The sequence below is a fragment of the Dreissena polymorpha genome, chromosome 12, assembly GCF_020536995.1.
Source record: "Dreissena polymorpha isolate Duluth1 chromosome 12, UMN_Dpol_1.0, whole genome shotgun sequence".
NCBI lineage: Eukaryota > Metazoa > Mollusca > Bivalvia > Myida > Dreissenidae > Dreissena > Dreissena polymorpha.
The window spans coordinates 58,874,162-58,885,542 of NC_068366.1; the positions used below are offsets into that span (position 1 = coordinate 58,874,162).

At 33.6% G+C, this 11,381-nt stretch overlaps 1 protein-coding gene across 1 annotated transcript in view; it reads right to left on the minus strand.

Moving 5' to 3' along the window:
* Positions 1-3,903: 3,903 nt before the first annotated feature.
* LOC127854240 (uncharacterized) overlaps positions 3,904-11,381 on the minus strand; it is a 22,686-nt gene continuing 15,208 nt past the window's right edge. The window contains exons 3-4 of the mRNA XM_052389257.1: positions 5,036-5,166; positions 3,904-4,502 (exon numbers count right to left, since the gene is read on the minus strand). The gene's annotated coding sequence lies outside the window, so the exon portion shown is untranslated. The remainder of the gene's footprint in view (positions 4,503-5,035; positions 5,167-11,381) is intronic.

Consider the following 11,381-nt stretch of genomic DNA (forward strand, 5'->3'; position numbering starts at 1 on the left):
CAGGATTAGCTTAAGACACTTTTGTCAAACCAAATAAAATAGATTGTTAATATATTAAAAGATTTGAATAAAAAAATATGGGCGAAGTAAACATAATAATCAAAATGTTCTACGAAAAAGATTACTTTTATATAGTAATAAGATTCATTTAAAATGTTGTATTCATAAAAACAACACCATACAATGTCGTGCACAGGTCAGCTTGTTTAAAATATCCGTTTTATTGAATTTTTCTGTGGAACACTGCAATATGCATAATACTATTTTTCATAGTTGTGTAGCTTTTGTTCACTGACCACCAAGATTGCAATGGTACTTGTGTACAAGTAAAAGAAATACTTTCGCTGAATGTTTAGTGAAAGCTATTTATGTTTGCTAGATTACATCGAAATTCTGAGGCTTATTGAGACACTCTCTGGTGTGTTTCTTTATTAGAACTAATAGCATGTGTATCCGTCAATCCGGCCCTCATAATGTACACCTAAGATTTCTAACTGAAAATATTTTTAAAACACACACTTTTGACATGTCAATCTACAGTTAAATGTTTTATTATTAGACTTTACAAAAAAGTTGAAAAAACGTTGATTTAAAAAACAAAAGCAATATTTTGACACATTTCAGGCTTTTTTTTAGCTCCCCAATATATCTCATCGGTCCGGCCCTTCTGATTGGTTTACAAAGGTTTGTTGCCATGCGCATTTGCTGGTTCTATGATTACTTTCTGAAGAAACGTAAGTTCATGTTGTTCTATAAATATTTTTAAAAACGAATTCACCAAAAGGTCACTCATAAAATATTATTTTAATCAACTAATAAGCCCTAAACACACATACAGCATGTGATGTGTGCTTTAAATAATCCCACCAGACAAGACTTAACATTTGGTATTTCGTGTCTAAGAGAGAACACCCAATCCTGTGGGGATTAAACCTTAACCTTCGACGGACATCATGTCAATTATGCAAGTACTACCTTTCTTATAATCAATGAATGGTTATGTGATATTTACTTGCCTTCTTATTTACCAGTTCATATGTTTTACCCTTATTTTCATTTTTTGCTACTGCTTTCTACATAGAACATGGTGCACCTCTATGCGCAGCCAACTAACTCAGTAACTGTCACTTAATTAACTTAAATACAGTAAATATGTTGCCTTTTAACATTCAAAAACAAAAGCTCTTGATCTAATTTACATTGTTTTGTTTAATTACAGTCTTACAATTGTAATATGAAACCATTTATGCTTTTGATTATATAACTTTACAATTATGGGTTTCGTGATCTATGATAAAATCCCAAAACATCACCATTACACCTTAGTCTTAAGTCACATAATCAAGTGATTTTTTACGTCGATTTTGTGAATTTTTTTTCCATCATATATTTTGTTACATTTTAATGTCAGGATTCACTGATCTGGTTTCTTAGTCCGGTAAACCTTTCTAACTGAAAGAAATAATGAAAAATTATTTACCACCTATTGAATACGTTCAGCTTATTACTTAATCCAACCAAGATTTCCCGAAGATCTGTAAATTTAATGATGAAATTTGATGATAAACAATTTGGTATATAATAATTAAAATTGTATATAAACCTTGTCGTTACTCACCAGTCCAGATGGGTAGCAAGGTGGGATTAAAAATAATTTATTTAACTGTGATGTTTTGCATCACTAGCGTGTTTTATTACATGATCTGTACTATATTCAAATACACTTCTTAATAAAAACTGTATTTAATGCACACGAAATAAATTGGTAAATTCTGCATTAAATGCACCGCTAAGGAATTTGTCGGAAAAGGACGGAGTTAAACAAAGCTTCGGAAGAAGATGAGGATACGCAATGTATCATGCACTTGATCGAGTAATGATGGTAAGAAAAGAAGTTCCGAGTATTTGTCTTTCAAACACGTTTCTCAAATGCGTCGATGAAATTTTATCAAAGTATTTAATTTTAAACAAATTTTAAAGGTTATAATATAAAAACGGCTGCAACGAGAAATGATGCATATTGTACATCAATCTCACTAAGGTATGGTAACATAACAAAGAGAGCACGCGAATTTATGATCTGCTAGTGTTGAGAAATGTATCATTTGTGCAAACAAATCTCTAGGAAAATCCATCGTAAAGACCCAATTGAAATTCCTGATAGCCCATCACCAAAGATCTTTGCAGATATGTTTGAAAATAAAAAAATACAATATTTTTTGTTTGTGGACTAATGTTTAAAATGCAAGAAGTTGAACAGTTGGATTGTTTATGGTCAGGGAATGTTATCACGTTCCTGAAAAATCAAATTCGCGATTTTGCGTTATTGAAGAACTTGTTACTGATTATGGACCACATTTTGCTCGTAATGAACATAAAAACTTTACCGCAGAGTACCATTTCAAACACACAACATCAAGCCCGCCTTGAATCAACGTATGGGACAAACCGAAAAATATGTTCAAACAATCAAGTAAATGCTTAAGAAAGGTGAAGATTCCGACAAGGATAACTTGACTTCAGAAATACCCCAATTACAACGTATAAATAAGTCAGCACCTCAGCTACATATAGGTAGGAAGTTAAAATCCAGAAAACCGGTTACAGCAGAACTGTTAAAAGAAGTACCCAATAACACGGACACAGTGGAAAATCTAATATCAAGGCAAAGAGCTATCAGAATTTTACAATAATAAGCACAGTGGTAAGCCTTACGAAGAGCTGAATGTAAATCGATGATCCATCATGGAAATGACTTTATTCCTGGAACAGAAGTGTAAAAACACACAACATCAAGATCATATGTTTTCGAAATTGAGAAAGGACAGAAGTTGCGCTAAAACGTCGTCACTTGAAGGCTATTAAGGCTACCTTTCAGCCAAAAATAATAAAAGAGTGAAGATTCAGATCGGATCAGACTGAAAACGACATATCTCAGTCTGAACCAGAGGTACAGAATCCGACTTTCGGTAAGGAAGCCTGTACACCAGATATGCAGACGACTACGGAAACTTCACAGTATCAAACTCGTCTGGTAGACAAGTGAAGATGCCAGCGATGTAATATAAGTGAACCTCGATCACAAAAGTGGCTGTGTTAAAAAAATCAAAATAAAATAATCAGTGTAACCAAAGTCAGTAAAATTAGTGTAATTAAAGTCCTAAAATCAAAGTTTGTGAAGATCAATGTAATGTCAGTAAATTGTTTCTAGTACATGACAGTGCTAACTTAAGATTAATGAAGAAGACTTTGATTCAGGAATGAGAAGAAGATACAATTCAGGAGAAAAAAACATAATCAGTGTCATGAACAGATTATTACCCCTGCGAAATGATATTCATGAAATCATGAATTTTTTTTACTTTAAAGAATTAATCATGAACTCCTCTTCATTAATTCTTAACGTCACTTCATGAATGAAGTTTTCTTCATGAAGTGAGATTGTTCCAATTCATGAAGATATCAAGAATATATCAAGGATTCCCAAAATTCATGAATTATTCATAAAATGTTTCAAGAATAAATTACGAATATTTTTTTTAATTTAATATTTTTAAACCACCCATGAACTATTCATAAATTATTTTATGAATGTTTTATGAATATTTGTTGAATTTAAGATTCTTAAACCACCCATGAATTATTCATAAAATGTTTTAAGAATTAATGAAGAATATTTTTGGAATTTAGTATTCTTAAACCACCAATGAACTATTCGTAAATTATTTTATGAATGTTTTATGAATATTTTTTTAAATTTAAGATTCTTAAACAATCCATGAACTATTCATCAATTATTTTATGAATGTTTCAAGTCATTAGGCAGATCATGTATTTTTGTCAGAATTAAGGAAAAAATTGCGCCATTACACGCAATAAAATATCATTGTAAATTACCCAAAATCAAACTTGACCCTGCATTTCATTACTATATACATATACGTATTATTGATCATACATCTTATACATCTTATTCTATTTGAACATCACAAGCAAATTCTACCACTATAATAGGAACAAATTACAGAAACACTGTACAGGTCCTTAGACTATGTCAAGACAAGAACAACATCAGTTACTGGAAAACAGCATGTCCATGCCTGTTAGGCATTGTTCCAACAATTGCTGTTTCTGCACTTCCCTCCACACTCATGAAAACCAGTGTATTCAACAACTGTTCCACATCAGATTGTATTTGAGTTTCACTATTGGAATGTTCACCAGTTAGAATGTTCAGAAGAGTCATTTGCTTTCTGCTTCCATGAGAACCTTTGAAGTACAAAATTGCACGGCATAGACCATATCCATTTTGTCAGCAGTATTTTCAATGTTAGATGTAGATGCAAAAGTGTTAGTAACATCCTGCAGCTCGTGGTACTGAAAGTTTTGAAGATTTTCAGATGTCTCTACTTTGTCTTTCAAGTCCGTCATTATGTTGCTGCTGTCTTTACAGTCTAGCTCATCATATTCATAACCTGTTGATGTTGATGGCAGATCCATATCTACAAAATAAACAGCAGACAGCATTTAGCATAATTATAAACAATTGTAATTTTTAACATTATGATTAGCATTATGAACAGCCTGAGATAGTATTTAATTGTTGTATAAGTTATATTATGCACGGCTAATGTGTCAAATCTTTTAAACACAAAGCTCAGGCCGAAAAAATAATAGATTTCTGTTGATAAGCATAAACAATGGGTTGCAATGTAGTTTTTTCAAGAAGCTTAATTATAAGTTAAGTATAGACATTGTGACTATATCAGCTTGTTGTTATGGTTATTGCATAATTCCCATGCATATCTTTGGAAGTTATGTATATTAAACATGATTAAAAATAGCATATGAATCATGCAATTTACCATTATTGAAAAGAAAGCATTTAAAAAAAGGCATCATTTAAGATAAATGTTAAAAATCGTGAAGATTTGGCCAAAAAATGTGGTCTGTACAGTGCTTAAAAGGTAAATGTTGAAGGTGGAAGACGGACAGAATAATACAATAACAAAATGTCAAAGCTAAACCGAATTACCATGTGTATTAGAGTCAGATATCTGTTTAGTTTTTCTACATGTAATCTGTCTGTCTGTAGTGAGGAGAACTTGGCACTGGAAATGTTTCATCATCAAATTACAGTTTCTTCACACGCTTTAGTGGACCTGGCTAAAAGACATATGAATGTATATTTAAGAAGTAAAAAGAAAACAAATATAAACTCTTTAACTCATTAACAGGTTTACAATTACAGACACTTAATTCAGAAGCAAATGATTGTGGTTTCAAAAAATCAACATGTTCAGACAAATGAAATTCCTCATTTTCCCTACATTATCTGGTGTTTTCGCTCCCAAGGAGCAACATATTTTGGACAAAATAATACACTTGTTTCTTTGTTTTATGTATACAAAGTATTTTTTTCTTCTGTAATGATGTTTTAGAAAATTAATATGCTTTTCTTAAAATTTCAGTAATTTACCTAATAAGTTATACAGGCATTCCATAATACATTGGTGTAAAGGTGACCAATGCCATTTTACTGTTGCATGTACGTAAATTAAATGTTAATTTCACATAATTTTAGATTATTTAATGTTTTTCCAAGTCTCGTCTGCTTGTAGTCATCGATAGATTTAAGTCTCATAATAAACTATTCCAGGGCCTTAAGTAGTTATTTAAGTGAGCATTATATTTATATATTCCCAGCCGGAAGTTGCATGCAATGAGACTTTCAATGTTAACATTTAGCATTTTCAAATACTGAAATCACTTACCTTACTTGCGGTGTGATCTTAAAAAAAATAAGCATTGGTTTTTATGTGGTGTAAAAAAAGAAAACCAGTAATAAAACAGAAAAAATTGCGTCCATCCGACTAATACTTGCCGTCCTGAGTAAGGGCGAAACTGGATGGGAGCGAAACAACTCATATTTTTCTTGACAAGCAAATGGACCATTTATTAATTGCAATAATAGCTGTTAAACTAGTCTTCGACCCACAATAACACGTTGACTTTTGACTAACTTTAATGGTGTTTCGAATGCATATGTGTAAGATATCTCTGTCTGGTTGATAATTTTTCATTACATATCAAGCACTGGTATTTTCCATTTTCCGATACACGAAGATGGTTTTCCTTTCGATTTGTCATTGAACTTAACATGAAGATAACAATTTACTTATGCGGGATTAATTTTAAGATGGGAAATTAAAGTCCAAAGTTTATTTCAGCAAAACAGCATACGGGTCTCTTAAAATCTACCCAGCCTAACCCCAAATGTAACGGATAATTTCATTGGCCAAAATTCACGAACAGAACTGACTGGTGGTTTACTTTGTTTACATAGACAGGCCTCGGTATACCCTTAACAATAACCAGTCGAGTGCATTGTAGCGCGCTTTGTTTGAAAAAGGCAGACGAACCACGTTATTTTCTTGTGCAATAGGAGGATCGCTTTATGAGCGTTATCGAACCAGAAAATGTAGTCGCTCCCAAAACAGATGTTGCTCACTACCAGGAGGGAGATCTCATCAAAGCCACTTACCAAAAACAAACATACGATGCGGTGATCAGTGAAATCCATCATATGAATTCGTTTGATACTCAAACTTGTTCGTATCAATCTTTAAAAAAAGTTCTTGTATCGGATGAAAGTTTTTTATGACTGAAAGCGTTAAGCCGGCCTCGTCACTAGTGTTAATAAATTCCTGCTGGATAATACCGTATAACGATATTTCAGTTCGCGCAACGCAGACGTATTTGACGAGGCGGTGTCGCTGTCAACAAGGTCTATATTTTAATCGCCGTAGAGCAAGACTATTTTACTTACTGTTTATAACGATGTGCATTGATAAAAAGCACAAATTATTGAAATAAATCAATATTAAACGAAGGGGTCTTCCTGATCTTCGTTAAACAATCTGTTGTAAATAGTACAGGTTTGGACATCCATATTTTCGGATAACGTATGTTTACAGTTTTTTTTTGTAAATTATCATGCTTGTTTTTGCCCTTTTCTGATTTAAAGTAAAATAAAAGTTATAATTTTGAATTTTATAAGTTACAAATTAATTTTAAAAAAGCTTAATTACTTTCACAACTATATTTTTAACATAAAATTTACATTTGACCTTCAGCATGGTTTTGAAAGTAGTTTTCATTAATCAACAGACTATAGCAATATGATTTCTAGTGCAATAATTATATTTAATTTGTTATATACTGTAGATTACAGATGGCAGGAAGTTTCTCTTTAAGTAAACAAAGCTACCCCCTAAGCATGCTTTCAAGGCAACTAAAGATAGGGAAAAGAACTCAAGGTAGTTATTGTTTCCGAAGCATGTTCAGTGACAGGCAGGCAGTCCAAATTTACAGGCCTAAATATTAATTAATGTGAGTTGGACACTTGAATGAGACTAAATAAACTCCATTTGCCATATTTTTTTATCAGTTGCAGGTGAATAGAGGATTTGCAAAAAAATGAGAGGTGAATCTAAAATGATACTGCCTAGAAATAAATCACATTTTTGATGTATCAACACAGCCTATTAATATATGTCAATTTTGAACTCATATAATTGAAACATGGACACAATGTTCACAGTTATCCAATTTCACACTCAGGCACTAGCCAGGGGTGAGTGTATATATATTTGTGTAATCAGGTGAACGCACATGTGATAACTTTAGCTAATTGTTTGTATGAGTAACTACTCAGACTAGCCAGTATTTCCAAATGTGAAATTTGATGACTAAAAAATACGTATATGATCGCATGACACAATGCTCAAGTTTAGTTTTCACCACATTTTATACATGATTTTAGAACAAAGTGATCAAACACCTACAGAGCCTCGTGATAAGTTGCCTGTAAAGAGGAGCCTGATCCCATCAGATGCCTCCGAAGAGATTGACCTGATGAACAATGCTGCAAAGCAGAAACTCAGTTAGTATGTTGGTCGACATTATTTTAAAATAGCCGAGAAACTAATAAAATCCAGTGTTTTATACGTTCAAACCATTAAAAACTGCAACAGTGTATATATGTGTTTTAGTTCTGAATGTCAAATTGTGCTATCCACCACCAGTATATTTACAAGGTTTGCTGTATTGAAGCATTCTCAATTTGAAAATACTAGTGTTGTGATCAAATGTGTTTTAATTTGTTTGAATACTTTGATAATAAGTGCACTCAATACTGGCTTAATAAAACAATATGACAGTATCAGACCATGTAGTCATGTAGTCTTCTTGTTTAAGTTAAGTTGTGACTACATTTGTTATCTCAATGATTTCAGAGCAAAGTGATCAAACACCTACAGAGCCTTGTGAAAGACGTGACAAGTTGTTTGTACAGAGGAGCCTGATCCCATCAGATGCCTAAACTAAATTTGTTTTCTGTGCTGTATTTGATGTTTGAGTTTTTTTAGTGATCAGACTTTTTTCTGTTGACAAGGCTAATGTAGAGGTTTCACTTCATGAAAACTTCTAGAAGTAAATATTCATGAAGTTTCAAGACTAATTATATTCATGAAATGTTCAACTCCATAGAGTTAATACTCATAAACTAAAAATGAGACATTGAAATATTGAACAAAAAAAATGCATGAACTCTTCATGAAGTAAAGTTTCATGAATAAAACTTAAATGTTTATACTTCATGAATACTTCATGAATATTAGGTGTGTAAACTTCTTGAACTTCATGAATTCTTCATGTGCATTAAGAATGAATGATATGATGAAGATTTGATGCATTTTTCACTTCATGAATAGTTCATGAACTGTGTTTTATGAACTTTTCAGGAATAGGTCTCATTTTGACTTCACATGTTTCTCATCAAGTCTTCATGAAGTACCATCATGAATGATTTATGAAGTCAATGCGAATAGTTCATGAAGCATTCTTAAACATTTCGCAGGGGTAAGTCTACAGATGTTTTAAGGGTTATTTGAACCTTAAGTTTTGAAAAATTGTCACACACTTAGTGTAAGATGTTATAAAGTTACTTGTTCAATTTATAAGATACAATGAACACATGTGTATATGTATTGTGAGAAAGACTTAAAATATTAAGTCTTTAGTAAAAGTTAGCATTTGCATAAAAGGTTGAAAAACTGAAGATTGTAATAAAAAGTTTTAACTTTGCACAATTAATATATTGTTTCAAAAATGTGTAATGAATGTGTCACATTATGGTAGGAAACAAAGTGCAGATATGTACAAATAAGCTTATCGATGAGAGAGAGATTAAAGAATAGTATAGTTGACACAAGGCCGGGTATGTTTGTATTGGTCAAGCAAAAGTGTTTATACAGTAAAATCTCTCATCAAAAGGTTTGATAAAGCTTGTAAATATTTGGGTGGTTTGTTTATCCCGTTCCCAGGGTTTCATTGATTCAGTATCTTTAGTGATCTAGCCAATCAGCAATAAGCACGCACAGAACACTGACCAATGGGATTCATAACTGAGTTTCACGGGGCAAATGTTAGAGGAAAATAGTCAGTTAGCATTTAGACTTGGTGGTGAACGGATCGAGAAAGATACAATCATGTAGCTATCAGACTGTATTTGTATAACTGAAAATATTAGTCATGTTAGACATTAAATTGGACTAGAAACTGATATATGGTGTTGTTAAATATTTCATCCCACATTATGCAGATTACATTAATAGAAAGGGACGAACTTGTCCCATGCGCGACACGAGAAAATGGTAATTAATGCAAATCTCGTCATCATGACAATACGCGCATGACGAGATATTGAATGATAGGCTACACACCAGTAATTTAAGAGTAATGAACATTGCTAGAAACTATGTGTCGACCATGAAGTATGAACGATTACGTGACAAATATTTTTTGTAATAGCAGTCTTCTTGCAAAGTACTATCATTTCAAAAACATTTGGAAAGATTGGATACTTTCTTGAATCTCAGAAAAAGGGGGATGTTAAATATCACTCTGGATCAGCAGACGATTTTTGCTAAAATCAGCCTCTAGTTTAGTGGTCGCCCCTTTTTAGCTATTTTAATATGGCCGCGCCCATGAGCATCGAAAGTCTTATTTGCAAAAATGTCAGAGAAAATGTTTAAATCACAAGGAAGCTCGAAAAAAATCGTTGAAGGCGATTTTGATTACGCAAGATTGAGAAATGTATTTTATGGGGTACGTCACCGTCGCACATGCTCATAGCTTCCATGTGTGTAAGTTTCAATGTTCTAGTGCTAATAGTGTAGGAGGAGATAGTGGCCGAACGGACGGACAGAAAGAAGGAGACCAATACAATATCCCCACGCTTTTAAAAGCGTGGGGATAATAATGAAAATGATCCAAAAAAAATTATATTATCTAAATAAAAATAATAAAACAGAAAATGTTAGTGAGAACACTTTTTAATTTAACAATACCATGGTATTAACACCCAATTATATCAGACACATTAATCAGATTTATAATCAGGCCAGACATTATTTTGATTAATATTTTCAAACATGACCTGTCATCATAAGTATTTTAGCCAGTACTACAATCTACGGAATCCGGATAGGGCCAAGTTGAGTGACGCGTGTCGACCTTCAAGGTCGACACACGACTTTCAAGCGACATTCTCTCGAGGCTCTCTCGACGCACGACAAATCAGTCGACAGTCAATATTTGAGTGTCGCATATCGCGCTGGGAATTAGAGAAAAAAAAATCGCAGAAAATCTTCACTGTCGACAGATTTGTCGCGCGTCGTATTGAGCGTCGAGAGAATGTCGCGAGAATGTCGTGTGTCGACCTTCGAGCGCGACACTCGACATTCTCGCGGCATTCTCTCGACGCACGACAAATCAGTCGACAGTAAATATGATATATCGCGAGAATGTCGCCTGTGGACATAAAATCACTAGGTCGACACACGACATTCTCTCGACGCTCAATACGACACGTGACAAATCAGTCGACAGTCAAGATTTACTGTCGACTGATTTGTCGCGCGTCGAAAGAGCGTCGAGAGAATGCCGCTTGAATGTCGTGTGTCGACCGCTGTGGGAGTTATTTTTTTATCTGCAAGCAAGGTGTTATAGTAACTTTATCAGCTTAAGTTTAAAAACGGCATCTATAAGCAGCAATAACAGCAGCAGCAGCAGCAACAGTAGCAGCAGCAGTAGCAGAAGTAGAAGCAGCAGCAGTAGCAGTAGCAGCAGCAGCAGCAGCAGTAGCAGCGTAGTAGCAGCAGTAGCAGCAGCTGCAGCAGTAGTAGCAGCAGTAGCAGCAGTAGCAGTAGTAACAGTATTAGTAGTTGTAGTAGTAGTAGTAGTAGCTGCAGTAGACGCAGTAGCAGCAGCAACAGTAGCAGCACCAGCAGCAGTAGCAGCAACAGCAGTAGCAGCAG